General features: G+C 45.8%; 1 protein-coding gene across 2 annotated transcripts in view; it reads left to right on the top strand.

Annotated features, from left to right (window-relative positions):
- The window catches only part of LRRC32 (leucine rich repeat containing 32), a 43471-nt gene extending 17487 nt beyond the window's left edge, over nt 1-25984 (top strand). The window contains exon 4 of one of the 2 annotated variants that reach the window (XR_013757670.1): nt 25362-25984. The gene's annotated coding sequence lies outside the window, so the exon portion shown is untranslated. Of the gene's footprint in view, nt 1-5782; nt 5800-25361 lie in introns of those variants that run through there. The other variant, XR_013757671.1, reaches the window with a different exon arrangement.
- Nucleotides 25985-27712: the final 1728 nt, after the last annotated feature.

The raw sequence follows: 27712 nt of genomic DNA, 5'->3' as shown, positions 1-27712 counted from the left end.
AAGGTAATGTTTCACATTTCCATAATATGTGAAAGTCTCTTCTCTGCTTTTCTGCCAGAAGTGCAGGTTTTAGCTTTGAGTGTAGAGTGATCTGTCGTATTCTTTCTCATTGCACTTCCCTCCTCTGCATCTGAGTTTTTTGTTTCTTAGCCATATGTGTTAACTCTTCCATCAACTGCCCAGTCTGTCCTTTGCCTAGTTTTCTGTTGACTTCCTTTTCCCTTGTTCATTCATGACACTTCATTGTCCCATGCAGAGGTTAAAGTTGGTCTGCTGTTCCATAACATTGGGTCTCCACCTCCGTCACTTGTCTGCTGACTCTGTTTATGTATCTTGTAGCCTACACTGTTTTTCAGAACCTCTCTTTTCTTTTAGAGCTTCTCAGTTTGATTACGTTTCATGAAGATTGCTCCTACGGTCTTCTAAATTTTCTTATAAGAACTTTCTCTTGTTTTATTTATTTATTTTCTTTTACATTCAAGTCTTTCTTCATTTAGAAGTTTTGCTTTGCAGTGCCGGGGATTGAAACCAGGGCCTTGTGCTTGACAGGCAAGCACTCTACCAACTGAGCTATATCCCCAGCCCTAAGTCTTTCTTTAAATACTCTGAAAGGTACTTTTGGTTATGAAATTGAATAGTATCAAATTTTACTTGCAAATGAATAGCAAGCTGTCAGTACCATTTATTAAATAATTGGAAGGTCATTCTATCGAATATTAAATTCTGATAAATATGTCTGCTTATATCTATGTCTGAATTTCCTCTTCTGTTACACTGGTCTATTTCTCTATTCCTATACCAATATTCCAGTGATTGATTTTAGAGTTTGTTCTGATACCTGCAAGGCAAGGCAAATCCTCTTGCAGTGTTATTTATTATTTGCCATACTTTTGGCTTGTTTTAAGGCATCTGTTCTTCCATGTAAACATTAAAATCATTACCCTTTATTTGGAATTAATTTGTGAAGGTTTGGCATTTTTATGATAGTATATCTTCCCATCCAAGAGCATGGTTATGTCTTTCCATTTGTTCAGATCTTGTGTTCCATCCTTTTACAAGATAGTATAGCTTTCTTTCTATGAACTCTGTCTTTCTTGTTAAATTTACTCCAGTGTTAAAATTCTTGTCAATATCATAAATGTCCTTTTCCTATTTCCATTTCTCTTTGTAAAAACATGAAAAAGCCAATTGATTTTTGTATATTTATCTTATATCCAAGAACCTTATCAATTTTTCTTAATCAATAGTTTTTTCTTTGTTTTGTCTTTATTTTTGTCTTTTGTTTCTTTGCTAGAGGCCCTGGGGTCTTCTAGGCATACAATCACTTAATTGCTCATTGACAACTTCCCTGACACTCTGGTGGCAGTATCACCTGCCTCCAGCCATTTTTCTCAGTACCCGGCTGCTATCTACCACAAAGCTCCTTCTCTCATTTCTTTCCTTCCAAGGGTCCAATCCCATCTCCCTAGTTTGTAGGAACAGGGTGCAGGGCTCAGAGTCCTTGCTACTTGATTCTATTGAATGAATCTGTTTTCCCTGACTGCAATTCTGTTTTCCTCCTTGACCAAAGGTTGAAGACTGGTGGCCTATGAGCCATATTTAGCCTTCAGACATGCTTTATTTGGCCCACACAATAGTTTATAAAAATTTTTTGGTTACTTTCCAACATTTAAAAATTGGAATAGTTGTTTTATATGGGAACACATAAAAATCTGGAGTCCTGATTTTTCTTCAAACTCTAGAAAATATGAGAATCTAGGCCCTCAGCAGGAATTGTGAAACTACATCTCCCACCTAGACAGTGAGCTTTTCAGGGAAGGGGTCAGCCTGTCCCTCTTCACCCCCAGCACCGGACACACATTCTGGCTCACTCAGGGTTCAGGAAAGTTTTATTTCTTTCCTTCCATGCACAAGTTTTGAAGAAATGTGAGTTAACCCATACAATAAGAATTCTGAACTTTTTTGGATCATGGTGTCTGGTAAAGACAATGGACCTCTTCTCAGAATAAGAAAATCACACAAGATTCCAAAAGAGACCAATTCTATGGAATACAGTCATCAAAATATTAAAAAAAAAAAAGTTAGAACCTAGAAATACATGTTTTTATTAGCATATTACCAAGCAAGATCTAGTGGCAAGTCTAATAACCTACAATAACCTAATAATTGTGAAGTTCTGATGAAAATGAATGATATTTTGAGAGATCTTCAGCAACTCTAACAAGGCACGAAATCATTTGATTTCTGCTGTTGACAGGACCCCTAACGTCACAGGTAGTTGCTAATACTCCAGGGACTTGTGGCCTATCTGCAAGATGGAGAGAAAGATTACATTTCAATGAGAGGCTTATGGTGAAAGTAAAGATTAAGTTTTTTTCTCAACCAAATTCACAGACCACAAGAATTCTACCTCCAGGGTCCTGTGGATCTCCGATTAAAACTCTGCTTCAGGAGAAGGTGCTAATGGCAGCGAGAACTGAGTCACAAAGAAACACAATTTCATAGAAACTGTGGGTCCTGGGTGTTCTCATTTAGGGCAGGGTTGGGGTGTAAATTAGATCACCTTTTCTGGAGGTCTCTTTGGCAATATGTTCTAAGAATCTTAAAAATGTGCATCTGCTTTAATCCCGCAATTCTGCTTCTAGGAACTTATCCTAAGGAAATAAAGATGTGGCCAATAAAAAAAAAAAAAAAAAAAAAAAAATCGAGTGTGAGAATTTTTAACATAGCCAAAGAACACATCCAGTTTTTGTGGAACCTGAAGTTTACACAATTTAGGGTCCCCTTTAACACAAAGAAGACAAAACTATAAATATAAAATGGCTAGATCTTTTCCGAGCATTTGAAAAGGCCTTGTGCAAAAGAGAGGCCTTTCACCAGCTTCACAGAAATCCATTCCAAACGCTGCATTTTTTTAATCATCTAAAGTTAAAAACAACCCAAACAGCTAACAATTGGGAATTGCTATAGTAAGTAATAGAATATCTATATAAAGAAAAAAAAATCAGTTGTTTAAAATGATATGAACATAGATTCTATTTGCTAACATGGAAAAAGATGCTCAAAATATAGTATTAATGAAAAAAAAGCAGGTTATAAAATGATGTATACAGTAAGACCCAAGTTTTTGTTAAAATAACATATTAGTTAATGTGTAAGAGCATATTAAATGGCACTTTTGTGTCTCAGAATTGTGACTATTTCCAAGAGCCTCAAAAGCAGCACCAGACATAATCCAGCAGGACATGGCAGTGTGACACCCCCACCCAAAGCAAGCCCTGGCCTGGAAGAGCTGGGGCTTTCCTTGGGGAGAGTGTCTCTGGGCCATGCTTCACCCCACACCGCTCAAGTCAAGCGCAGGGCTCCCCTGGAGCATGGAGGACACAGCCTGACCCACCTCTCCCTGGAAAAGTCTATGCAGGAGAGGTTGCGGGAGCTGCCCCTGGCGGCTGCAATGGGAGTGGCCTGTCTTCCAGAGCTTGGCAAAAAGGGAAGGAGGGCTTCTTTTAGGACAGCTGGACACAGGGCCAGGCAGCGAAGCATAAGATAGCCTGAAAGATCCCTGCCCAAGAAGTCTGCCCTATGAGACAGGGACTCCTATAGGAAGACCCCTCAGCAGGAGTGGAAGGGTGGGGTGCAGGTGGTCAGCTAGCAGCTGTTACCAAGCCCAGGAACTAACTGAAGGAGACACACAAAGGGGGCTCCCCAAAACCCAAGAGGATTTATCCCTTGAGAGCAGGGCCAGAGTTTGGGTATCTATCAGCAGAGGGGTCTAGCTCCAGGTTACAAAGCTTCCGTTCAGAGTAGAATTTGCATGAGCCCCCACCTGCCCTCGCCCCGCTCAGCCCGATTCCTATTCAAACCAGCAGAACACAAGTCAGGCCAAGCTGGGCCCTTTCCTCACAGCAGGTCTCTGGACGGGTCTGGCTGAGAGCCAGGGTGGAGGAGAGAAGCTCTAAAATGTGTGAGAAACTTCGATTAGTTTGTTTAGCTGAAGTACGATTAACCTAGGGTAAAATTCACCCTTAGTAATATTCAGCATCACAGTCAAGATAGAAAATACTGCCATCACCTTAAAAGGTTCGTGGTGCCCCTTCATGGTGACCCTCTTTCTCCATCCCTAGACCCTGGCAATCACTGATTGGTTTTCTCCTTCCTATAGTTTTGCCCTGTCCAGAATGTCAGATAAATGCAGTCACAAAATACCTAGGCTTTCGAGTCTGGCCTCTTTCACTTAGGACAATGCATTTGAGATTCGTGTTTCCCAAGCCTCAGAGGGTCCTTCTTTTTACTGAGCAGTGCTCTGTGAATGGGTGCACCACCGTGTGTCTATCCACTCACCTGCTAAAGAGCATGTGGGTTGCTTCCAGGCTTTGGTAATTATAAATTAAGCTGCCATGAATATTCACATACAGGTTTTTGTCTCGACACAAGCTTTTGTTTCTCTTAGGTACACACCTAGAAGAGGAGTTTGGGTCAGACAGCAGGTGCGTGTGCATCTTCCAAGGACTTTGCCAAATGTTCCAAAGTGATTGCTCAGTGTTTAGTTTGCACCAACAACATAGAAGAGCTGCAGTTGTTCCACATTCTGGCTACCAATTAGCACTAACATTTCTTTAACCTGTTTCATGGAGTGTAGTAGGAGATTAAGTGTTGTTCTGTTCTGTTTTTTTAATAGACTTTATTTTTTAGAGAAGTTTTAGGTTCAAAGCTAAATTGAGCAGAATGTACAAAGTTCTGTATACCCTCTGCTCCCACACAGCCCAGGATCCTCGGCTGTGCGCATCCCCCACCAGAGTGGTACATTTGTTACAATCAGCTAACCCACCCGGACACACCATTATCACTGTGAGTCCATAGTTCACCTTAGGGTTCACTCTCAGTGTCTGCAGTCTGGATTTTGACAAATGTCTAATGACATGTATCCACCATCATAGCATCATCCAGAACAGTTTCACTGCCCTAAAAATCCTCTGAGCTCCTCCTATTCAGTCCTCCTTAACCTTTTGTGATGACTGATCTTTTTACTGTCTCTGTAGTTTTCCTTTTCCCAGAATGTCATGTAATTAGAATCAGACAGACTTTTCAGACGGGTCTCTTTCACTTAGTAACATGCACTTAAGCTTCCTCCATGTCTTTCCGTGGCTTGACAACCCATTTCTTCGGAGTGCTGACTAATATTCCGTTCTTTGGATGGAGCACAGTTTATTTACCCTGTCACTTACTGAAAGGCATCTTGGTTGTTTTCAAGTTTTGACAATTATGCATAAAGCTTCTAGAAACACCCATGCACAGGATTTTATGTAGACGTAAGTTTTCAGTCTACTTGGGTAAATACCAAGAAGCGTGATTGATGGATTGAATGGTAAGAGAAAGTTCAGTTTTGTAAGACCTGCCAGTCTTCCAAGTAGCTGAACTATTTTGTATTCCTACCAGCAGTGATCAAGAGTTTCTGTTGCTCTGTATCCTTGACAGTATTTAATATTATCTGCGTTTTGGATTTTGTTCTACTTGGTGTGTAGTGATATCTCATTTTTTAAATTTACGTATTTTTTCACGGTGTTCGGGATCAAACCTAGAATCTCATGCATATTAGGCAAGCACTGGACCACTGAGCCACATTCCCAGCCCTTGTCAAATTTGCAGCTACCTAATGATAAGTGATGTTGAGCATCTTTTCATATGCTCATTTGTCATCTGTATGTATTCTTTGGTGAGATGTCTGTTCAAGTCTTTTGATCTCTTTTTCATTACCTGCCTCCCACCTCCCTCTCTCTTTCAGTACTGGGGATTGAACCCAGGACCTCCCACATGCTAGGTACGTGCTCTACACTGAACTACATCCCCAGCCCTTTTAACTTTATTTCTTTTTAAAATTTTGAGACAGGGTCTTGCTAAGTTGTCCAGGGTTGGCTTTGAACTTGCAATTCTCCTGACTCAGACTCTGGAGTAGTTGGGATTATGGGCATGGTACATGCCTGACAGGTTGTTTTTTTAATTTTTGAGTTTTAAGAGTTCTTTATATATTTTAATAGTCCTTTATTAGATATGTCTTTCACAAACATTTTCTCCTAGAGATTCAAATCAAAATATTTGAGTAGGCCTAGAATTATTTTTTAACTTTGAGTTTTGAAACAATTTCAAGTTTGCAAAAGAATTGCAAGAACAGTACAAAGAACTCCCAAGTGCCCTTCATCCACATTCACCAGCTGTTAACATTTTGCTTTGTCATTTGCTGTCTCTACACATACATATTTTTTTTCTGAACCATTCCAAAGGAAGTTGCATACATCATTATCTCAAATATTTCAACATGTATTTTCTAAGAAAAAAACCCATTCTTTTACATAATCACTGTAGTTATCAAATTCAGGAAATTTAATATAATCCTCAGGAAACCTCCAAATTTTATTCAATTTCCCAATAGTATCCTTTATAGAAATTTCCCCTCTGATTAAGGACCTTGTCTAGGATCATGCATTGTCTTGGTTCCCCATGCCTTCAGTCTCCTTTAATCCAGGACAATTCTCCAGTCTTTTGCTGTCTCTTCTTTTGTAGCTGAGTTTTCTGTTTTCTCTCTCTCTCTCTTTCTTTCTTTTTTTTTTTTTTTTAATTTTTTTGTAGTTGTAGATGGACAGAATGCCTTTATTTTATTTGTTTATTTTTATGTGGTGCTAAGGATGGATCCCAGTGCTCACACATGCTAGGCAAGTGCTCTGCTACTGAGCTACAGACCCCATCCCTCTTTCTTTCTTTTTATTTTACTTTATTTTTAATTTTACTACTGGAGACTGAATGCAGAAGTGCTCTACCACTGAACTACATCCCCAGCCCCACCTTTTTATCTTGAGGCAGGGCCTCACTGAGTTGCCAAGGCTGACCCGGAACTTGTGATCTTCTTGCCTCGGCCTCCTGAGTCTCTGGGATTACAGGTGTGCAACACCACGCCTGGTGTAGAAGGATTTTCAATTTGGGCTTGTCTGTGGTTTCCGCAGTCAGATCTGCCTTTCTGTGGGAACATGACTTTGTAAGAGATAAGCAAAAAAAAAAAAGTTTTTCCTTCTTTCAAACTTAACATATGATGCCTCACCTCTAATCATCAAGACAACTAGTTCTTCTCCAGTAGACACCAGCTGGGTGTCCTCTGTCAACTGGCTTCTGACACCATCTATCTGGACATAGCATCATTTCTTGCATGTTGAGGGCTCAGTCCCCAATTCTATTCCCAATTCAGCTGCTGCTCACAAGTCCCAGAGCATGATTGGGATTCCCACAATCCCCCCCTCAGATTGATTGATTTACTACAGTGGCTCACAGACTCAGGGAACCATTTAAATTTTCCAGTTTGTCATAAGGGATATTATGAAGGTTACAGATAGAGAGATGCAGGGGGCAAGGCACGTGGGAAGGGGTGCAGAGCTTCCATGCCCACTCTACATACACTACCTTCCAGGAGCCCCTGTGTGTCCAACTGTCGGGAAGCTCTCTGAACCCTGTCCTTTGGGGTTCTATGGAGGCCTCCTTACACAGGCATGATTGACGACACCATTGGCATTGGCCTTTCGACTCAACCTCAGCTCTTCTCCCCTCCCTGGAGGTATGCGTCTGTCTTTCCAGTGAGCAGTCCCCATCCTGGGGACCTCCCTTAGAGATCCCCAGCCAATGGTCAACTCATTAACAAACAACAGACACTCTTAGCATGGCAAAGTTTACAAGGGTTTTAGGAGCTGTGCGCCAGGAGCTCCTATATATTAGGAGACCAAATGTGTATTTCTTCTATCACAGTTTCTCACCACAGTAGTGATGCTGTCTTTCTCGGGTAACCACATCAAGAAGCATTCATGCCAATCCTTTATTTGGCCACGTTTTTTATTTTATAAATAACTGAGTATGAGACTGTTCATTAGAATCCGACATACTTCTCTGAAAAGCTATGAGATATACTCAAGATATCATCATTCAGAACAGAGGAAGGAAGATCAGTGAATAGGCTTGAAAGATACTGTTGTTAGAAAAACAAGACCGTTACACAATTCTTCTCCAAGAGAATAGGATATTTAATATGCATTGTGTTGGGGGAAGACTAGAATGAAGATATTCACCAAAAAATATGAGTGAGAGAGAAAGATTTCAGGTGATTTTTATTTTGTTACTTATTTATTTATTTACATTTGGTACTTGGAATTGAACCCAGGGGCACTTAACCATTGAGTCACATCCCCAGCCCTTTTTATATTTTATTTTGAGACAGGGTCTTGCTAAGTTGCTTAAGGCCTTGCTAGGTTGTGGAGGCTGGCTTTGAACTCACAATCGTCCTGCCTTAGTTTCCTGAGCCTCTAGGATTACAGGCGTGCACCATCGTGCCCAGCGATTTTTATTTTCTTCTTTTACTTATCCTTGTGGTGGCTTCACACCCAGCAATATTTAACTTAGCCACCCATCACCTCCCAACCCTGCCCTCTCACTCTCCTTTAAACAGGACCTTGGCCACTGATGCTCCAGGGAAAAGAAGGTAACAGTTAAACAGTCAAGAAAGTTAAAATCATGCAATCTTTTCCTTATGAATTTTCAATACTCCAGGTCCCTCTTCTTAAGGGGACTTACAAGGTCACATTTTACTGTATGTAATTTTTACTTTATACTCATAAGTTTCAATACCATTGCATTTCAGTTCACTTATAGAACAGTTAACTTACAGAACTCATAAATGATTATAAAAACTTGATATTTAAAAAGGTGGAAAATGTCTGCTTTCATGAATTAACATTTTGAGTTGTGGACCAGAAACCTTAGCAGCTTGGGGTGGGGGTAGCTGGTTTCTTTGCTCACTCACCAAAATTGTCGGCTGTCAGACAGGGGGCGGGATGGTGTGATTTATATGTCATTGCCCACATCATGGAAATTCTCAGCGTGGCATCTGCGAAGAAGAAGGAGCTTGGAGACTACATCTCAAAGGGGAAAATACCTCGAAATCAGCCTCCAGGCTGGCATTTCTCTCTCTTGTCTCTCATCTTATCTCCATCCTCATACCCAGAGGGTTTGCGCCTGCGTCATCTCTCACCTAGGCTGGGGCCCCAGTCACAGACCTCCCTGGGTTTCTGTGTTTAGTCTATTATGTATGATAGAATAATCTTCCCAGAACCCTGCTATTGATATCTCTCCTTCCTGTGCCTCCCTGCTGCCCCATCACCTACCCAAATCTTATACACTCTCAAATTCTTGTGCCCTAACCTCACATTTCCCATCTTCTGTCAGCCCTTATTTCTCATCATTAAAGTGTCTTCAGTCCAGCTGGCTGTGGGCTGCTCATGCTGTCCCTGGCCCACCCTTCCCAATGCCTGCCCTTGACCACATCACCTATGCTAATATGAACAGCCCCTGAAGGACAAGCATCAGAGCTAACTCCAGCAAGAGATCTTCAGCAAACCTTGCCTGTATGCATCTGTGGGTCAGGTGGTGTGTCAGGCCCCGACTCTACACCAAGAATGATCCAGGCCCGCCTCTAGGGTTGACTGTCCCAGGGAGTCAGGAAATGTAAACACACAAACACAGCAACAAAGGCTGGATTGAAAGGGGATGATGCAAAATTGTATTTGCAACAGAAAAATAAGTTTTCCTTTTAGGTGATGTGTTAGTTTGTTAGCTGCTGTAACAAAATGCCACAGACTGGAGCTGAGGTTGTGGCTCAGTGGTGAAGCACTTGCCTTGCATGTGTGGGGTGCTGGGTTCCATCCTCAGCACCACATAAAAATAAATAAATAAAATAAGGGTATTGTGTCCACCTACAACTAAAAGAATTTTTTTAAAAAAATTTTTCTTTAAATGCCACAGGCAGAGCTGGGGTTTTAGCTCAATGGTGGAGTGCTTGCCTAGCACATGTGAGGCCCTGAGTTCGATCCTCAGCACCACATAAAAATAAATAAATAAATAAAATAAAGGTACTCTGTCCATCTACAGCTAAAAAATAGATTTTAAAAAATGCCACAGACTGGGTGACTTCACCAACAGAAACCGATAGTCTCATAGTCCTGGAGGCTACAAGTTCAAGATCAAGGTGTCTGCTGCCCATGCTCCCTCTAAGGCACTAGGGAAGGATTTATTCTGGGCCTCTCTTGGTACTACTTTGGCTTGTGGCAGCATAAATCCAGTCTTCACATGGTGTTCTCCCTGTGTGTGTGACTCTGGGCCCAAATTTTCCCCTTTATATAAGAACACTAATCATATAAGATAGGGGTCCTCCTACTTCAATATATACTCATCTTAACAAATTACCCTCTGCAATGACCCTGTTTCCATAGATCACATTCTCAAGACCTTAGACTTAGGACTTCAACATATGTATTTCGTGGGGGGACAAATTTCAACCAATAATAGGTGGGCTGACTTCAACATATGTATTTCGTGGGGGGACAAATTTCAACCAATAATAGGTGAGCTGAGCCCAGAACCCAAAGGGCAGGAAAGAGTGTGAAGGAATGAAATTGGAGGTGCAGAACTCAGGTGAGAAAAACGGTGGGGTCAGAAGAGGGATTCAGGGAAAGATAGCAAAAGCTAATGGGAATTTGAAAAATCACTCACTCACTCACTCAATGATTGCTGTGTAGTATGCAAAGTCAATTCTTCTTGCTGTTTCCACAAAATCTCTTTTGGTCATCTGCAGTGAAATGGGGGAGTGGACTGCTGACATGTGAGTTCAGAACTGGGACCTGGAAAAACCACACTGCACACAGGTTGCTAGGACTGCTGGGTAATCTAGGTGACCCAGGTACCACTATAGGTGGAGAAAATGGGGGTGATTCTGGCTGAGGCAGTGAAGTGAGAGTCTAGACAGCCACCTTTGTGTGGGAAGAAAGAAACTGACATACTGATGTCATTCAACAACGGACAACATCAGAAAGTCGAATGTATTGCCTTCTTGGGTTGCTTTTGGTTCTTGTAAGCATTTTTATGTGGCAGGAACGATTATTCCTATGCTGAGAAGGACACTGTGGCTCTAGGGTGATGTGATTTGCTTAAGGTCCCACCCACAGCTGGTATAAACCAAAGCAGGGTTTGAACTCGGGAAATCTGTCAGCAATGTCCATGCTCATTCCATGATCCCCTAGTGAACTCTGAGCACAACCTCTTCTTCAGTGACCTGAGCATCTCATACACAGCTGTGGTATTTTTAAAAATATATTTTTTAGCTGTAGATGGACACAATACCTTTATTTTGTTTATTTATTTTTCCAATGAAGGAGTGTTTCTACACAGGCACCCTGACTTGCATTGGATTTCAGCTGCACCTGGGGTGGACAATTCCTTGCTAGCCCAGGGTTACCTTGCATAGCCAGCATCCACGCCAAGCTTAAGCTGCAAGTTTCCAAAGCTGCTGCAGGTTCTTTGGCACCATGGGAACTTGCGTGGGCAGCAGTGTGGCCCAGATATCTAAAAGCCCTCACCTAGTGGGGGCTGGAGTTAGCAGATCAATTTCTAGCTTTCATTTGGCAGGTGGATGATTCCAAGTCATTCGGTGGATTTCACAGGGTCCTAGGGGAATGTGGCCCTGTTGTCCACAGTGGAGACTGTTAAAACACACCCTGGTTTTGCGTTTGCTTCCTTTCCTGTCCTCCTCTGCCCACTCCCTTGCTCCTGCCTCTTGAAATCATCTCCCCAGTGACTACTTACCCCAAATCTTTGTCTCACACTCTGCTTTGGAGGAATCCAAACTAAGACAGTGATGAGGTGGTGGGAAGGTGCCCCTTTCCAAGGGGGCGATTCTGTAGTTGACTGGAGCAAGGTGTACATGTCTATGGAACATCTGATAGTGTTGCACTTTAGAGAATAAATCGGAAAGGGAGGTCTGGGGCATAGCACACATTTTGGGCTCTATTTAAGAACAGAAGGAACATGCTTAGGTTTATACTTCTGGAAAGTCACTCTGGCTGCTAAATGGAGGATGGATTGGAAGAGTTCAGCCTAAGATCCGGAAGATCAGGCTGCTGTCATAGCTAAGTGTAGATAGTGAGGCCCAGCTTGGGGAAGTGGCCGTGGCCTGGGGACAAGACAGCAGAGCAGGACTTGGCAAGAGTCTGCATAAGCTCAGGGCCCAAGTGCAGAGGAAAGCCAGTCAGGCCTGCTGCCAGCCTTATGGTGCCTCTCCTTGATGGAGGGTCATGGGCCAAGGAGCAGGGGAGGAAGGGAATGTGTTGGTGTCAACTTCTCATGGTTACAGAGGTCTCTGGAGCACCACGGAGGTCCGTGTGTGGCGCTCAGGAGGGAAGTGGGGCTTGAGGCAGACTTGGGAAATACTCATCCAGTGACCTCAGTTGTGTCCCTCCCTCCAGGCCTGTCCCTGCTGCTGAAGCAAAAAGTGTTGCCCAGGAAAAAGCATTGTCCAGGGCCCTGAACCCTGCAGAAGGAGCCTCTGCCTCTCCTCCCTGGTCTCTAGCCCCTTCCTTATCCCCAACTTGGGTCTGGGGAGCAGACAAACTTAGGATCAGACCACTGCTCCCCCAAGACCTTCCAGCAGGGCGCTCTGATTCTCCAGAGAAGAGGGACATGGCAGGACCAAGTGCCTGCCCTTGGGAACCTCCCTCTCATTGTCTCTACAGCAGCACCAACAAATTCCAGAGGCTACAGGGAAGCAGGCCACTGTCCTGTCTCGGGGGAGCATGACTGGCTGGAGAGAGAGGCAGGGCGACAGAAATTTTTGTATGTGCGTGTGGTGCTGGGGATTGAACTCAGGGCCTCACACACGCTGGGCAAACGCTCTAACCACTGAGCTACATCCCCAGCCCAAGATGGAAATGTTTGATTCAGAGGTCTGGCCATGGTGTCTTATTAAGCAGGACTCCAACAGGACATTGGGGAGATCCCTTGAGGGAATCTGCTGACCAGGTCAAGGGAGGTATGGGCCGGGCAACAGGAATGACAGGGTGAGGGACCATCTAGAGACCTGCAGCAGCAGGAGGACATTTCCATAGCAGGTGTGCCAGCTGAGGGGCAGACGTGTGTGTTAGGGCAACACATCTGGTTCTTGGGGTCACCCAAAAACAGCTGTGGCACCAAAATGCACCAGCTGCCAGACTGCGGCCATGCAGGGAGGAGCACAGGCAGCAAGTGAGTGCTCCCACCTCTGTCTCCTGCCCACGAACCCCTGCTACAGCCTCCAGTGGGCCAATCAGCATAGAGAGCCCCCAGCAGGACAGGCCTGGGAGCAAAAGGAGAATGGCCACATAGCGTGGAGCCTGAGTGAACATCCCACCTCTTTGCTCAGCAGATGCTCAGAGAGCTCTTCCTGAGGGGCTGCACTTTCTCCCCTGCAGAGTGGGAACCAAGATGCCTACGTGCCTAACACACAGCTGGCTTCCTATACCTCCCTCCCCTCATCTGGTCTCCATCCATATTTTATTCATCAGCAAGCACCACACCCCTTGGACCCAAGGACCCTCCCTAGCTTCTCCAATTTTGTAGGACTTCCAGTTTGATGGCTGCTTTTTTTTTTTTTTTTTTTTTTTTCCGTAGGGAGTGGGGTACTGGGGATTGAACTCAGGGGCTCTCGGCCACTGAGATGCATTCCCAGCCCTATTTTGTATTTTATTTAGAGACAGGGTTTCACTGAGTTGCTTAGTGCCTCACTTTTGCTGAGGCTGGCTTTGAACTTGCAATCCTCACCTCCTGAAGATGTTTGCTTTTGGAAGCATCCTGAAGCACAAGGTTTGGAATCTGAAGATCCAGGTGAGGTCCCAGCTCCATCCTGTACCTTAGGTTAATCTCTTTCATATCCAAACCTTGATCTCCTCACCTATTAAAAAAGTCAACATTAAAAATGTTATCTTTATTATTTTCACTCATGCCCTTAGAATCCCTTCCCCATGGGCCCTGAGACTTCAATATGGAGCTGCTTACACTAGGTGCCTGGGGACCAACTGAGCTTTTACAAGGTCATGCGAAGATAAACAACACGTTCAGAGGGTGCACCTTGTGCACATCTGCATTTCTTGTACCTAGGACAATGCCCTACCCCTGGGTACAGGATGAATGTCTGCAAAATTAGTAAGCTCTCCTCAGCTATCTCTGCATTCTGGGTACTCAGACAAAGTCTGCTGCTTGTGTGTGTGATCAGGACCTGAAGGAATGACTAAATTCAGTGGGACCCAAAGGCCTCGTCTGAGTGTGGGGTTCCTGGCCTGGTCCTCTCCTGCATACAAGGAGTCAGAGCCTTGGCACAGCTGCAGCCAGCTGGCACCAGGTCCCAGCAAGAGTCATTGTTTGGCCAAAACAGGAAACCACCCGAGGGGAAGTGTGGCCTCGCCTGAGTGAACCCCTGAAGAATGGCCCCCGAGAAACTTGGGGACGTGCTGGCAGGCACAAGTTGTATTGCAGCTGCCCTTCCCTGTATTCAGGCTGGGGGCGTGGTGGGAGGCAGGACCTCACTCAGCACTTGGGGTCTGGGGTAGGAGACAGGGTTGGGAACCAGGGGGCTGAGTTCTAGTCCTGCGTGACCTTGAGCAGATCACCACCCCTCTCTGGACACATCTCCTCATCTGTTAATGAGCAAATTCAAACTGTGCGTTTGTAGTTAAATGACTCCATGTCTGGCTGTCTCATCCGTGCCTCTGACTGCTCATTTCCTGTGATCTTCCAGTGCTTGGTGCAGATGAGGCTCATAGAACGAGCCCTTTTCCAGCAGAAGGGAAGCCTGATACTTCCACAGCACTTCAGTTATCAAAGCGTCATGTCCTCATCTCACTTGACCCTCCCCACAACAATTATGCCAAGAGGTACTGAAGTGGGGTTCAGGGCCCCGTCTGACAGAGAGGACACAGAAGCTCAAAGCCAGGAACCAAACCCACACCATTATTCCTAACCCAGCCAGGATCTGGCAGCCCTCGGGAAGCCTCAACGATGAGTTTGTGCATGCACCTCAGGCTGGAGCTGGAGGTTCTGGGGGCTAGGGTCTGAGAGCCCAGAGGAGGCAGCAGCTCTCGCTGAAGGAGCCATCCCTGGAGACTGAGGGGCAGCTTGGGCTGGTTTGTTTGTTGAGTACTTAGTTTTCTCAATTCACATTCTGCTATTTACCCACTGTGTGGTCCAATCAAGTCACTCCCCAAGTCCTTCCTGGTGATCTAGGATCTCACTGACCCCTGGTTGTGTGTGGCGGGGGGCGGACTGCAGAGGCCCTTGGACTCATGGTGATGTGGATGTGCTACTAACTCACCCAGCAATGGATTCCACTCTTCCTTCCTCAGAGAACCCCGTTCTGTTGGGATAGTTTCCCCACCCCCAGGTTTAACACTAGATCCCAGTTTACCTAAGCCAATCAGCACATGCGTACCCTGAAGGGCTGGAAACTTGATCCAAGTTATTCCATTCAGACCAAAGAAAAGGACTCATAGCAAGGGCTGGGAGAAATGTTCTCTGTGGCTCAGTCCCGCTGAGCAAGTACACAGTCCCCATTGCCAGTGGCCGCCATCTTTCAAGTCCAAGGACAGTGACAGCCATCGTGGAATCTGCTGAGGTCAAGAGAGAACAGCAAGCCTGTGTTGTTGAGGACACCAGGGCCTGCTCTGGATCTGCAACAGTGAGAAGATGCATTCCTCATGTAGCCCATTGGAGGCACGGTTGGCTTTTACTTGCAGCCAAAGTCCTCTGTGTGGCCGCCATCATCTCACAGGCTCTGATGCACAGAGGGGAGTGAGTCCACCCTCCCCCACGTCCGCTCACTGGAGGGCAGTTGCGAAACCCCTGGGCACCCTGCCAGAGCGAAGACTCGTTCACGGCTTTTTTGGAAGCTCTTCATTCTTTCCTTTCTGCTCCTTCAGCCAGAGACAACTCTTCCTCCCCACAGCTGGCCTCTGGCCTGGGCCCAGGCCACCCCACTGACATTAATGCTGCAAGACTGATGGAGTGGGGAGACAGAGAGCCAGGACCCTGAGACCCACCCTGGCTGCTCCATCTGCTCAGCCTGTTTTTTCCCCTCCTCTTCCCTCCAGGACCTCGTCACTTTACAGCCTCAGGATCACAGAATTTTCAAAACTCAAAGGGCCTCGGGGATGACCTAGTGCAACCTCCGTGGGATACAAAAGTGTAAATGAAGACCTGACCCAGGTCACATTGAGCAGGGACTGGAACCCAGGTGTTTTGAGGTCTGGTTCAGGACTCATCCTGGCCCGCTACAGAGAGGTTGTAAGTCGACATGACTTTTCCTGTTTTGTATCCCACACGTCTCTGATCTCTATCTTTCTTTGTCTCTATTACCACTGTGCTGATTCAGGAGTTCTGGTCCTGGGTGGTGGCCTTTCTAAATTGCCCAGTTCTCATCTGCAGCCCTGCCTCCCACACAGCAGCCAGAGGGATTGTCCTTAAAGCAGACCTGTCTGTCTTTCCACTACCTGGTTGTCTGTAGGACAAGATCTAGGATCCCTAACCCTGCTTAGAGGGCCTTTTGAGATAGGCCACTACACAGCCTCATCAGTCAGGTGAAACCTGTGTTCCTACCACTGCACTCAGTTGTTGACTCCTCCTGGCAGGGGGAGTCTCACCATCTGCTACTGGCACTCTGAGTCCACCATGGAGCCCTTCACTGGGTGAGTTGGTCTGACCCCAGCATCTGCTCCACTGCCCCACAAGGGCTTCCCAGGCCAGATCACATCCACTCAGCATCCCTGCCTGCCCTACTCCTCCACCAGGTTTCCCCTTGCCATGTGCAGTTTCCTCTTGTTAGCTGCAGGTGATCCGTCCACAGCCTGGGAAGTTACAACGTGGGAGAATGAGAGGAGATTCTGATGCCCACCCAGCTCAGCCCTTCCCCTGACCTCACTTGGGTGTGAGTGTGTCTCTACTGAAGATCACAGACACTGAGAACCAGGCTAGGGCAGGGGCTTTGCAAAGTCATGGGGGAAAAGCTTAACAGACACTCCTCTCTGAGTGTGGCCAAGAAAAACCCTGAACTTGGAGAGCAGTGCTGGGATTCCAGGAGCTCCATTTCCAGGAAACAATCCTAAGGGGAGAAAATCCAGAAAGGGAACAAAGATGAACATGGTAGAATTAATGTATAGTAGCACGAACCTGGAAACAATCTAGACATCTAGCAGCAACACACTAGTATATATTGGATAGAATAGTGAAGTGGTGTCTAGCCATTAAAATGTTGTTATTAATGTGGTGCTATGGTTTGGATGTTGTTTGTCCCCTCAAAGTTTCATGTGTTGGAGGTTTGGTTCCTGAGGTGGTGACAGGGAACCTTTTAGAGGTGGGAGGTCATTGGGTCAAATGGGGGTGTGTCTTCAAACGGGGTGAAGATAGCTCTCCTGGGACCCTTTGGTAGTTCTCATGAGAGGTTTGTGATAAAAGCTGGATCCTGGTCCCACACAGTTCACTGGCTTCCTTTTGAGGTCTGTCCTTCCTCCTGATTGTTCTTCCCCATTCCTTCTCTGCCATCCACTGTGGCTCCTTCATAAGACACTGATCCATACTCTGAAGACTTTCAGTCTTCAAAGTTGTGAGCTAGTAAACCTCTTTTTCTTCATAAGTAACCTGCCTTAGGTATTTCATTATAGTAACAAAAAACTAATACATGTGGAAGAGTGTTAGGTAAGAAAAAGCAGCATACAAAACCATATAGTGGTGTGATCGAAGCTGAAAGAAATGAATGAAGACTAGCAGGGGATACACTGAAATGCTAAAAGTGGTTGATTTTTGGTAGAAAGAGCAAAAATTTCCTTATGTTTACACTTTATACTTTCTTGTGTTTTCTAAACTTTCTTCCATAAAATTCTATTCATTTTATAGTCAGAAAGATTAGACAAGGAGAAAATGCTAGATCAGTTTTAGTCCCATTCTCATGATCATTAGACACATGACCTTGGGCAAGCCAGGCCATCCTCTATAAGACTTCATTTCCTCATTTGTTTATCTGTTCTTCCATTCCTTCATTCCAGAAATCTCTCCTGAGAGCCTCTTTTGTGCCAGACTCTACGCTGGGCACTAGGGACCCAAAAGTGAAATATAAACCTATGAAAAGTTGTTTAACCTTGCTCATAATCAGAGAAACGCTGATTAAAACTAAGCCAAGATACTTATTTTTCATCTTATAAAAATCCAGACTTAAAATACTCCAAAAGTTTAAGATTGTACTGAATTGGGAAACTGGAAAAATAGGCCCTTTTATATCTTGTCTGGTGGGAATATGAAATGGCAGATTCCTTAGGGAGAGGAATTTGATGAGTTCTAGCAAATTTACATGTGTACCCTTGGAAGTGGTAATCTCATCTCTAGGAATCTATTCCAAAGATTCACTGGCAAAAAATAAGACATATGCATAAAGCTATTCGTGGCAGCACCATTTGTAAGAGTAAAAAACTAGAAACCACTAAATGTCCAGTAAGAGGGAATAGCTGAGCACACAACAGATGACTCTGTGGCTAGCCAAGGGAACGTGGCAGATCTCTGTGTGCTATGATAGCAGCAGCTCCAGAGTTCAATGTTAAGTGAAAAATGAAAGTGGAATAAAATGTATATAAGACATTATTACTTTCCAAAGAAAGGGAAGGAGATACACAAATGCATGCATATTTTCTTTAACTAAAAATCAGCTAAGGTAAAATAAATAAAATTTTTAAATTATTGTCTATTAGAAAAGGGAGAAAATGGGGTCAAGGGAATAGAGATAGAAGTTGGACTTTTCTGAAAACACCTCATTTTGTAGGGCAATTTTAGAACCAGGCACATGCTTCACATAACAATAAAACAAAATCAAATCAGAATAAAAAACAAAAGCACTCCTTCCAAATCAAAAGCAAAATGAAATAAAATTAATGTGTATATTACGTTGGTTGCTTCATCATGCAAAATTGACTTATTTCAAGTGATTTAGAAACCTGGTAATTTGTGACTTTACTAGTAGGAGATTTTATATCACACACACACACACACACACACGTATAGATAGAGATATCTTTATTATCTATTCATATGCACTCACTAGTATATGTAGCATGTATACATGTACTAGACTAAAAATGTCTAGAAGTAAGACAAACCAAATAGCTTCAAGCACCCTTAGTACCCAGATATGTGGGCTCTAAATACCATTTCTCACTTAAAAAGAGCCAGGGCTTCTTTGAAAAATAGCTGGTTCCATCTCTTGGCAGAGAATGTACAAGACAATTCTGAATATTTTGTCATACCAGAAAGTGAAGAAGTTATGATACTACTAGGGTCAGATCAAAAGGACTCAGAAGTCAATTAAAAAAGAGATTCTCGTGGGTCAAAGATGGAACAATTTGAGCACTAACAAATATAATAACTACAAAGGATTGAAACCTATCAAATGCATTAAAATACAAGATAATAGTTCAAAAACCCAAAACAAAACCTACCGACTAAATAATCTTTGCAGGTCATCTTGGAGAATGTTGGAGAATCACTCATTGTTCTGGCAAATGATAAGCAAAGGGAGAGCAGGAAGCATTTATCCTGTCTTTGCTGAACACACTGTACCTCAGAGAAACCAAAGAGTTGATGAGAGAAGTTTTTCTCTATAGAAATATTTCAGCTAATAAATGAAGACGGAATGATAAAATTAAAATACCATTGCTTACAAATGCTTAATGAAATAATAAATATAGGCAGAGATCATCAAAGACAGAAAGCACAAAAAAGAGGAACAACCAGACATGACGAACACTGCGTGCCTTCTGAGGGAAGCTCACACAACCTCCTATGGAATATTCTCGCCAAAACTTCAAACCTGAATCTAATCAAGTCATTAGATCTCACTACTGATTTATAGGAACCACATGGGACTGAAGGACATGCTAAATAATACCATGGTGATGCAGACAGAAAAGTCCAGAAAACTGCAGGGAACAAACCAACTAATTTATTTACCAAATAATTTCAGGGAAAAATAGGAAAGGGAGGAGAAAACTATGACTTGAAAGAGACCATCGCAACAACCAAACGCAAAGTTCAGACCTTTGAAGCCCAAGTTCGAAATAGGCAACTTTAAAAGACCTTTTTATCTTGAAGCACTGTTTCAAAATCTGAGATCGTGATGATTACATTGCTTTGGCGCGTACTCATGTGTGATGGTGATCTGGGTTCAGGTTGCATTTTAAACATCTGGGCTTGGCAAAGTGAAAATCAGCAATCCCATATTGGTCTCAGAAAGTTCTTGACATTTCAACAGTTTGTTTAATTCAAAAGTCTGTGAACCATTGTGCCAGATGCCAGCCACTTAAAAAATATTAAAAAAAGAAAGACATAATAAATAAAGACCTTTTCGTGAGACAGTTGGCAAAATATAAATAGTACTGGATATTTGGTGATAAAAAGCTATTATTAAAAACTGTGGTAGGATAATGGTATTCTGATCACAGCTTTATCTTTTAGAAATAGGGACTACAATATGTATGGATAAACTTACTTGATGTTGGGATTTTTCCCCAAATAATCCAATCAGGGGAGACACTGGGGGATATGAATGGGTGCAATGGAGCTGGGTGGGAACACCTGAATGCTTGTTCTAGTCTATTTTTGTTGTATGTATAAAACTTTCCACAGTAACTTGTCCTCGCTGCTTGGGGAAGACTTAGACATGCAGGTCAAAGAGATCTGTTCTCTCCAAGACAGGAGGCCAGGGACAGGGAGCTGAAGTGCTGAGCTTTTTCCAGGGGCCATGTAAGCAGGGATGTGCAGGCGAAGGGAGGAACTCCCAGCAGAGGGAACAGCAAGAGCCGTGCACAAAGGCTGTGTGATCCAGGACACAATCTCTGCACTAAGGGACCAAAGGGGCATTTCAGGGGCAGCATCTGAGAGGAAGGTGGGTCTATGAGGAAGGGCCTCCAACTTCCAGCCCAGGAGCCCAGAAGGGTTACAACCTGGGAGTGATATTGTGGACCCTGCCTTAGCAATGGTCATCAAGGCAACTGGGCAGAGGTTGGATGAAGAAAGAGGCCTGGATGTGTGTGAGGAGACCTGAGACCCTGCTAGATATCCCTGGGAGAGGGATGAGGAGGCCCAACCTGGGCAGTGGCCTGGGACAGAGGCAGGACATGAGTAAGCACGTTGTTCCAAGGAGGAGGCCAGAGTGGGGAGGCCACATGGAGGCCAGTTTCTGGCTTGGGCAAATTGGTGGATGCCAAGGGGTTTTTTTGCTTGCTTGTTTGTTTGTTTTTTGGTACCAGGAATTGAACCCAGGAGTGCTTAACCACTGAGCCACATCCCCAGCCCTTTTTATATATTTTTTAGACACAGGGTCACAATGAGTTTCTCAGGGCTTTGCTAAGTTGCTGAGCTGACTTTGAACTCGCAATCCTCCTGCACTCGCCTCCCAAACTGAGTGGATGTTGGTGCTGTTATTAATAGGGGTACAGGGGACCAGATTAAGCCCCTCCACCTCGAGCCTAGATAGAAGGCAGGAGCCTGGGTTCTGGCCCCAGCACTGCTGTGTGGCTGTGAAGCCAGGCTATGGTTCTGCCCTTCTCAATCCCTTGTGTAAAGCAAGGAGTCGAAACCTCAGATCAGGGGTTCTACAAATTCATCCTGGGACAAATTTGCATCTAGCCCATGTGTGCGTCCTTCTCGCCTCAACGGGGATCACGAGATCTCATTCGGCCTCACTGAAAATCCAGTTGTGTGATGTCATTGGCATTTCCCTTTAAAAAAGGAAATGAGGCTAGAGAGCACATTACCAGGAAAGGAAAGTTAGCTGGGCCCCACCCTCTGCAGCCCCATGTCCCCCTCACGCCACGCCAGGCCCCTCTGCCTGGGGCCAGTGACAGGACCTAGAAATGTTACCATTCAGAGAGAGGCAGCTGTCTGACAGCTTTGCTTCTGAGAAAGGCTGAGCTGCCCCCAACAGAGTCAGCACCTTCTCTGGTGCCTGTGGCCTGGATTCCAGTTGTATTGGGGGTCTGAAGTCACAGGAAGCTCCACGGTCTCATTAAATGTCAGCAAGGCCTAAGGATGAGTTCTTCATCATGCAGAGACCGAGGCCATAAGAGGAGAAGGGACTTGTGCAAGGTCACATGGCAAGTTGGAGGAGAACCCAGGTACAGGCCATATGGTACCTGATATCAGGTGGTTCCAGAAAGCCTGTCATGCTTCAGGGCTCCCAAAAGACCCTGTTGCTGGTGGATGTCCCCAGAAAGTCCCTCTCCAGTTCTAAACATTAAGTGCCTTTGTTAACTAAACCACCCTTGGGCCCTCAACTTTGGACCATCTGAACATCCTTAAAATGCTCTAATGCACACAAAATGAAAATGAATAGTAATCTACCCAATATAATTGCTGTATGCATTTGAGTTTTTTTTTTTTTTTTTTTTTTTTTTAAGGATAAATTTGCTATATTCAGCAACTTGGTCACTTGAAAAATTGATCAGTTAACAAGTTGGTCATCAAGTGACTAACTTTAGGTACTTGACCTAGTGGCCCCACAGACCCACCACTACCCTCCTCCCAACTGTAAGCCCCACAGCACAGCCCAGGGGCCAGCTCCTCTCCCTAGCCCAGGCCTCAGCACAGAGCCTGCACACAGCAGGGAGCAGGCTTTGGCTCATTTGCTGAGTAAACTGAGGACATGTAAATTTTATGTTGAACCTTACTGTCCCGGTGTCAGAGGAGCCCATTAGCAAAGGCAGCCCTGGTCACTCTGACTCAGTGAAGTGGCAGGGTGGGAAAAACCCTCATCTTTACTCTTGCAAAAGTCAGCTCAGATCATACTTTCCACTGTGCCCCCTGCAGGGCAGGCGGCTGGTTCACCCTCCCACGCACGCAGGGGCTGGGGGTTTTCAGGTGAAGTGGAACTAGGTGTTTGTGTCTCTGCACCTTTGCAAGGTCTCTCTGCAACCAGAGAGCCAGAAAAGGCAGTGTGTGTTGTGGAGCACAGTGGTGGTGAGTTTGTACACATGGAGGTGAGGGTATGATGGTGCACACAGGCATGTATGCTTGAATTTGCACATGCATGAGCAGATGGCTGTGACGCGTGCTGGTGTTATATATGCACAGACACTGATGTTTCTGTGTTGATTCTTATTGAGTGTGAACATATGTAAATCAAGAAACTAAGGATACTCACGTTCATACCTGCACACTCATGCTTGTGTCAGCATCTGTCTGTGTACAAGCCTCCACAGTGTGACTCTTGAGTAGATGTACCTGCTTTTTCATGGAAGTGGGTGAGGATTGGGTGTATGTAAATATGCATGTTTGTGCTTTTGGTAGAAATCATGTTTTTGTATTTATGCTAATCCATTTAAATGCATGGGGTATGTGCGTGTGTTTTGTAAGGTGTGTGTGTACTGGGAAAGGGCATCTTAATGTAGGAATATGGACAGGAGTGGGGTGTGTGTGTGTGTATGACCATGTGTGCTGGAGATCTGTGTGTGTGTGTGTAGAGGTGTATTTGTGTGGAGGAAGTGTGTCTGTGTCAAGTGTGGTACACGTGGCGCATAAGCACACACAGTGCGTGAGCATGTAGCTGTGTACACACACTCACACTCACACTCACTGACACGAACATACTTCGGTTGCCCTTTTTTTTCCTTTCCCCTTGGGGAATTACAGAGTGTCTGCGTCCTAACCATGGCTGGTGTCTCTTCCAGGAACATGGTTTCCTGGGCCCAAAAAGTAAGAACAGCAGAGGGCCCCATGCAAGCCCAGGAGAGGGTGGGCTGGGCCTTGGGCTCCTCTGAGAACTGGGTGGAGGTCCCCAGGGCACTGCTGTGGATCAGACTGGTGATAGGGGCTCAGACACCGTGGACCTCTGTCCCCACAATGTGCCCTGGGGGAGTGACTGACTTGATCTTCAGTATGTCCCTCAGTGGCTTTCAAAGCCTTTTTTTTTTTTTGGTTAATAAGAAGCCAAAATCCCTTACAAGTATCCCTTTGTGGAAAGCAGGTGACTGAATGGACGTGCTCTGACTGAAGACTGGCCTGGGGTGGGCTCAGGAGGGGTCTCTGTGGACTCAGTTCTCCCTGGCCTGTGCAGTTTACATCCTGGTTTACAGTTCACAAACATAACCACATCCATCGTCTCAACTAACCCTGCTGACCCTTCTTCTGTTTGGGGAGGGCCAGGGCACAGTAATTACAAGTGCCAGCCTGCTTCCATTCCTGCCCCCTTTGCTGGTCAAGTTATTTCTTCCTCTTCCAGCCTGCCTCACAGACAGACTCACGCGAGAAGATGCCCAGGAGGTGTTCAACCAGCATCTGGCAGAAAGCCAGCAGCCTAAAGGCGTGGGCTACTGTCTTACTATTATCCCCATCTGACAAAAGAGGAAATCAGGCCCTCGGATTTTGTCCAGGGTCAACCTGGGGATGCTGGAGGGAAGTGAGGTCCATCCTCATGTCAGAGGCCCACATTTCGTCATCAAAAGTGCTCACTTGTTCTTGGGGCTTGGCCAGGCCATGGTAAGCCCCACGTGTGGTTCTGTGGTTGCCCACACAGGACTAAAAATAGCCAACAGGAACCAGGGGCTCCCCCATGGTAATGGCAGAGGCCCATTCTGCTTCAGACTTGCTCTGCTCCCTATACCTGAGCAGGTCCTGTCTAGGGAGGGCCTGGGTGGTCTGGGTTTAGAACACGATGTACCAGAGGCTATGCTAAATTTGTAACTGAGATTGTTTTATTTCATTATTTTTATCGTGGTTGTTTTTAAAGTCTGTGATATAGAGGTTATGAATCTGTCGGACAGATGAGGAAACTGAAGCTCAGAGAGATGAGATCTGCTCAGGGTCAAGGAGCTTCAAGCCCTCACCCCATCACACCTTCCTTATCTTACCCCCAGGGAAAGTGGGTGCATGGGCAGCAGAAGGACTGTCAGAGCCACAGACTTGGTTTTCAAACCCCGGCATTACCGATGACTCCTGTGACTTTGGTAAGTCACCTCACCTCTCAGTCTCAGTTTTCCCACATGGCAGGGATCCAATGACCAAGGGCCTCCCATGCCCAGTGTAGGACCTGGCACATACTAAGTGCTCAGTAGACAGATATCCAACCTTGCCCCTGCCACCATCTAGGGCCATGCTTTCAAAGGTGAGTGAAAGGGGAGATACCCATCAAGTCCCCAGAAGTATCTTGTCAGATCAGTGAAGGGGGACCACCAATGACAGCCAGGAGAAGAGGTCCCTGTGGCAGATGGCAATTTTCCAAAAATAGCCTCCAGAGTATTTCCAGTTCTACACTTGAACCTTGTCATTCCGCATCAAGAGATGATCCCATCCCCCTTCACCTTGAAACTGGGCACACCTTTATGACTGCCACAATGAATGGGATGTGACAGAAAGGAGACTGCACAGTTCCCTGGGCTAACTCTTAAAAGTTGATACAGCTTCCAACTGTGCATCTGTTGATTTTTCTGTCTCTCTCACAGATTGCTTGCCCTTGGGACCCAGGCAACCGGCTGCAAGGAAGCACAATCCACTCGAAGATGAAGCACAAGCCACTGTAGGTGTCCTGACCAACAGCCCAGCTGAGCCAACAGCCAGCTCCAGCTGCTGAACACAGAATGAACAGGCGATTCCAGCTCCAGACTTCGACCAACCCAGGGCAGGTCAACTGGAGCAGAGGCAAACTGGCCCCCGGGAGTCCCGCCCAAATGCAGATTAGAGAACAAAATAAATGTCATCGCTTCAAGCTACTCAGTTTCAGGTGGCTTGTTACATATCGACAGACAACAGGAACATCCCTCTTATTCCTCTGCAGCCCTCCCGAGTCACTGTCACCCCCCGCCACATACAGGTGAGCTCTTCCTGGGGCAGTCCTCCCACCCACTCTGTGTCCTCTGTGCTGATCCTCAAAGCCCTGCTCTGTGGCTCCTGGTTGTGTGCCTTTAGGCAAGTCACCAATTCTCCATACAAATCCTTCTATGTCAAATGGGAATCATAACAGTCCCTCTCAGGAGATTTGGGGTTTTAATCAAGAGCCTCTCACATAGTAAGTGCTCATTAAATAAATACAGGGCTCTGAGGCTTAGGAGGAAGGAAGAGGTCGAAAATGTTGCCGTCTCTGGGGACGTGGGGTGGGTGTAGGGGTGTGGAGGTTGAGGAGGAGCAGGTTTTTGGGGAAGAGAGGAGCTCTGACTGGGTATGAAGTGTCAGGTGCTCAGCTCTGTGGGGTCAGAGAAGGACCTGCCCTCTGGCCGCTCACAGACTGACCAAGATATGAAGGAAATAGTCTGGACGGGCCCTGGCTGGCTCTGGTCGAGGGTGAGTGGGGAGGGGGAGAGGAGAGGACAGCAGGCAGGAACCAGGCCATGGAGGATTCTGGGGAAACCACACGATAGCTAGGGAGCTAGCAGCACCTGGGCGTCTGGCTCTGAGACATCTTAGAAACCAGAAGACTCCCTTTCCTCCCCCAGCCTGGGCCAGCCAGGCCCTATCTAGAGAGATAAAGTCACTGCCAGGCTCCCAGACCAGAGACGTTCTTATCGGGCCGCTGTCTGGGGTACTTGGGAATGTAAACTCTCCTGCCGAGCCTCCCTTGATCTGAGGAGGGACCAGTCCTGGGAAGACACAAAGCAGACACCGGGGGGATGGACCTTCCCCACCCCCTCACTACCCTGCAACCCTGAGAGTCAGCAGTGAGAAGGGAGAACCGGCTCTGCTCAGGGTCTTCTTCCTGAACCTGGGGTGTGTGCTTTCCCCCTTTGACACATACCTTCAAGTCACAAGCTTTGGAAGGTCTTCAAGGAACCTTTCTGTCAATGTCATATTGGCCCAGATGCCCTGTCAGAGAGCAGCACAGAGCCCACCAGGCCAGCTGATATACCTGTGTGACCTAAAGCAAAGTCCCTTCACACCAGCAAGAACTTCCTAGGTGCCAGGCACTGTTCTGAGTGATTTCTGTGTTAACTCATTTAATTCCCACAGCAATGCTACAAAGTACATTTTGTTATTTCCATTTCGTAGAGAAGGAAACCGAGGTACCAGGATGTTAGACCACTTGCATGAGTGTGCGAGCAGCAGCTGGGGAAGGCTAGGAGCGGGGGTGTCAATCCCAGGACCATCTCTGCCCAGCTGAGCCAGAGCAAGCTTTAAAGAGATGAGGATGGAGCTGGGCGCGGTGGTGCTCACCTGTGCTCCCAGGGGCTCGGGAGGCTGAGGCGCAAGGGCCTGGATTCAATCCCCAGCACTTTACACACACACACACACACAAGTATGTGCGCACACATGGAAGAAAGGGAAGGGCTGGGTGCTCAGGGCTGTGCCACAAAGACTCAAGGGCTTCAAATCGCCTCTGAATGACCTCCCATCCACCATCACCCTGTTACCGTTGGCACCTGGGCCATTGCACTTAAGCCCCGCTGCTCATGGACCTGTGACTTGGGGGTACTCTTGGTAAGGTGAACCCTTTCTGGCCTGGTTACCCCAAAGGCTGCCTCCACAATGTGCTCCAGGATCAAGAGGTCCAACAGGAGGCCTGGGGAGCAGGGCCTTGCCCTGCCTTGCTGGCTGGTGGAGGCGGCAGACTTAGAGAGTGACTTGAGTCCCATTCAGAGGGACTTGAGTTTCAGTCTTGAATCTTGGCTATGCTCTGGTCTGCAGTGTGACACTCAGCAGTGCCTGCTCATCTCTAGCCTCAGTTTCCCCATCTATGAATCCAAGAGTGGCGTCAAGGGCCTTCAGCTCTGACATTACAGGGTCTGTGTGCACATGAGTGATTGACATGCGCTCCCTGTAGCTGTGCCACACAGACATGCAAGCTAAGGGCCTGGGTGGCTAT

Source organism: Sciurus vulgaris, assembly GCF_902686455.1.
Source record: "Sciurus vulgaris genome assembly, chromosome: 11".
In the NCBI taxonomy this organism is placed as follows: domain Eukaryota; kingdom Metazoa; phylum Chordata; class Mammalia; order Rodentia; family Sciuridae; genus Sciurus; species Sciurus vulgaris.
Note: the sequence above shows the minus strand (reverse complement) of the source record. Positions and strands in the feature narration are given on the sequence as shown.